The sequence below is a fragment of the Diabrotica undecimpunctata genome, chromosome 2 (assembly GCF_040954645.1).
Source record: "Diabrotica undecimpunctata isolate CICGRU chromosome 2, icDiaUnde3, whole genome shotgun sequence".
NCBI lineage: Eukaryota > Metazoa > Arthropoda > Insecta > Coleoptera > Chrysomelidae > Diabrotica > Diabrotica undecimpunctata.
The window spans coordinates 129,852,416-129,855,887 of record NC_092804.1 but is presented as its reverse complement, the minus strand read 5'-3'; the positions used below and the strand labels follow the sequence as shown (position 1 = coordinate 129,855,887).

General features: G+C 33.1%; 1 pseudogene; it reads left to right on the top strand.

Moving 5' to 3' along the window:
- The first annotated feature begins 1,227 nt into the window (after positions 1-1,227).
- LOC140433916 (uncharacterized) lies at positions 1,228-2,997 on the top strand (annotated as a pseudogene).
- The last annotated feature ends 475 nt before the right edge of the window (positions 2,998-3,472 follow it).

The window sequence follows — 3,472 nt, the reverse complement described above, 5'->3', positions numbered from 1 at the left end:
TTTGACGCCCTTCATGATTATCATTAACCTGTAAGCGTCCACTGCTGTACATAGGTCTTCCTCAGCTCTTTCCATCTGTCTCTGTCTTGTGCGGCTTGCAGCTAGTTACTGCTAACACGCTCAGTTCATCTAGTTGGCAGGCGGCCTCTTCTCCAGAGTGCTTCTTGTCTTGGCCCCCACTCGACAATGTCTTTCACTTATATACCTCCCTATCATAGTAAGATAAGTCCCACAGAAAGCTTTGGGAGAGTTTCTAGAGCCAAATGAGGATGGTCCGAAAATAATTTCATTGGCGGCAAATTAAAAACGTAAGTTCTGAATTTTAGGTGACAAATTCAAAAAATATGCTCTGAATTTGAAAAGTATGCTTTTAATGGAAAATAAATATAGTCATAAAATAATAAATAAAAACTTATTCTATGCCAAAAAATATATTTTCTCTGTCCAAAAATATAGTATATACGTATGCATTTTTATTTATAAATGTATAACATAATATCAGATAGAGAGAGTATAAATTATGGTACAAGAAAGTTTTTATTTAATATTTTATGACTATATCTGTTTTTTATTACATTAACAAACCAAAGTCCCGTAAACAACAAAATAAAACGCAGATATCCTGACACTTGTTTATTTGTATAACTTTCTTTGGTAAAGAGTGTTGGCAACAAATATCCTCCTTCTCATTCCTTAAGCCCATGTCAAGGTGTGGGTGAGGACACTCTAAATATTGTTAGCTTCGTGTCTCCTTTGGCTGCAATCCTGTACCAATGGACGACTTCATGTGGGGATTTTCCACCAATCTTCATTTAATCTTCCCATCGTGTTGGAGATCTTCCTTTTGATAAACAAATATAGATGCCTCTATATTCATTAGTACTCGTTTGTTATAAGTTCCGTAACTTCTAAAATACTTTTCCTTAAAGGAACATCTGTAGATAATAAAGTATAAACTTTAGCATTTCTGTGTGACTTTTTTTATAAAGTAAGGCAAATTTTAGGAATGCAATTGAAGACCTTAAAGCAACAACGGTACAAGCCACAATGTTACTAAAAATGAGTTATATCTATTTTTTAAATGGTTAGCTTCCTATCTACCTACAAAATAAAAACTACAGCTTTTGCTTCATAGATGACTCCACGAGTTATAAATATCCTTGTTACTTTTATACTGAAATCAACTATTTTAAGTGCAACAATGGTACTAGCCACCAAATTTTTATAATGGCCGCTTCAAGTACTCGAACAGCTCCACAAAATTCGTTTTATTATGAAGATTCTGAGAGTGATTCTGATTCGTATTTTTATTCTAATGATAGTGTTAAATACAAAGACTATATTGAAAGTAATAGTGATAGTGAACACTCTTCAGGTAGTGAACCACATGTGAGTAATTAAAATTTGAGGTTTCCTTTTTAAGTAAAATTATTGTGGCTTAAATTGTCTTTTTTTTTATTTGTAATAAACAATGTTAATATCATTTCTTAATGCTAAAATACCATAGCTACCTACTACTGCTTTCGTAATATTGATAAAAAAAATAAATCATCCTTGATTTGTATGTTATAATATCGATTTAAAGTCGAGTTGTGGCTTATCCTCTTATTGTCTTGAAAATTATTACAAAACTTTTATGCTAGTCCCAGGATTATAACACTATTTTTGTTTGCAGGCAAATGAATTTTCTGCTGCTACCTAAACAAAAAACGATTTGCTTGACAGACGAGGTTCTCTTTCCACGCCGAAGAAAGCTCCTTCTTCAAGACGGCGCCAGGCAAATCTAGAGAGACAGACTAGACATAAGAGAAAAATTAAACAAAATTTGGGCCATAGCTATGTAAGTAAACGACAAAGACAAGTACCTGGCAGGGATATCGGACCTCCATGTAAGTGTTTCGAGATACTTTGCAAGGAAATGAAGCACAGATTTTTAATGCGTCTTGGAACTTGGGTGACTATGATAAACAAAATATTTATCTTTTTTCCCAAATCAAATCTGTTCCAAAAAAAAGCACCTACCCCAAAAAACCAAAAAACATGTATCGTCGCGAAATGTTTCAATACAATACTTTGTAAAGGTCAAGGGTATAAAGATAGATGTAAAAATATGCAAACAAGAGTTTCTTGAAGTTCATGGATTGCAAAAATAAAAAAAAAGAATTCAACTGTTATGCGAACAAATGAAGGAAGGTGCTGGTACCCCAACAGCAGATAAACGTGGCAAACACCAGAACAGAGCAAATACAATTAATGACTGTGATCGTGAAAACGTAAAAACGCATATTAAGTCTATCCCAAAATACACTAGTCATTATAGTAGGCAAAAAAATCCAAACAAAGTGTACATAGATCATGATTTATCGATTTCTGCTCTTTATCACGATTATTACCTGGAATGGTGTAGAAATAGAAATGCCAATCCAGTAAAAGAAATCTACTACAGAAATGTTTTTTGCAAGGAGTTTAACATTGGATTTAAATTTACCAAAACGGACACCTGCAAAACATGTGACTCTAAATATTCAAATTAGAAAGGTTGGCAGTACAGAAGCATCAGCAGACAGGTTAAAGACTCAACTTGAGCTACACCATCGAAGGGCCGAAGCTTTGCAAAAAAGCCTAAAAGATAAAGTAGAAAATGCTAAGAAAAAAAAAGACACACTTGTCATCAGTTTTGATTAACAGCAAGCTCTACCTGTACCTTCATTGACAGTTGGTGCTACTTTTTATTTACGGAAAATCTGGACCTATAACTTAGGAATACATGACTGCGTTAAAGATATGGGATATATGTATATGTAACCCGAACACTTAGCAAAACGTGGAATTGACGAGATTGTTAGTATATTATATAAGCATTTTAAAGAAAATCCTACTGAACATGGGAAGCTTGTTGTATATAGCGATAATTGCGCTGGACAAATCAAAAATTTGACCATTGTATGTTTGTGGCAACAACTAGTTAAAGAAAGTGTCTTTGAAAGACACTCCTAATCCTCAGAATGTTTAATAGACCTTTGTCCAACTTTTACATTCACCCACCAACAAAAAATATTCTTTTGATTTTTCGATTTGGAACACTATACCATTTTGATATTGTACTTTTTTCTTTTTTAACAATGATTTTTAGATATATAAAAATTTGAAGTATACTGTTTTTATCGCCTATTTCTAAAATTTGGGATACAATGTTTTTATAACGCCATTTGCTACTTGCAAAGGCGTGGATTACAATAATGGCATGTTTTTCGGTGGATACTAAAAATTCTTTAGATATAATTTATTGTAAATTTAAGTGTTGATTTTAGTAGAATTTGCTACAATCTTGTTTTTTTTTTTGGAAAACAGTGTATAGTATATTCATTATTTGGGTAAATATAAAAACTAGTGAAACCATGGCAACAGCACATCAACGTTATACCCCTCTTGCTATGTCACACCCCCACCTAACGTGACTAGTAGTCGTCAT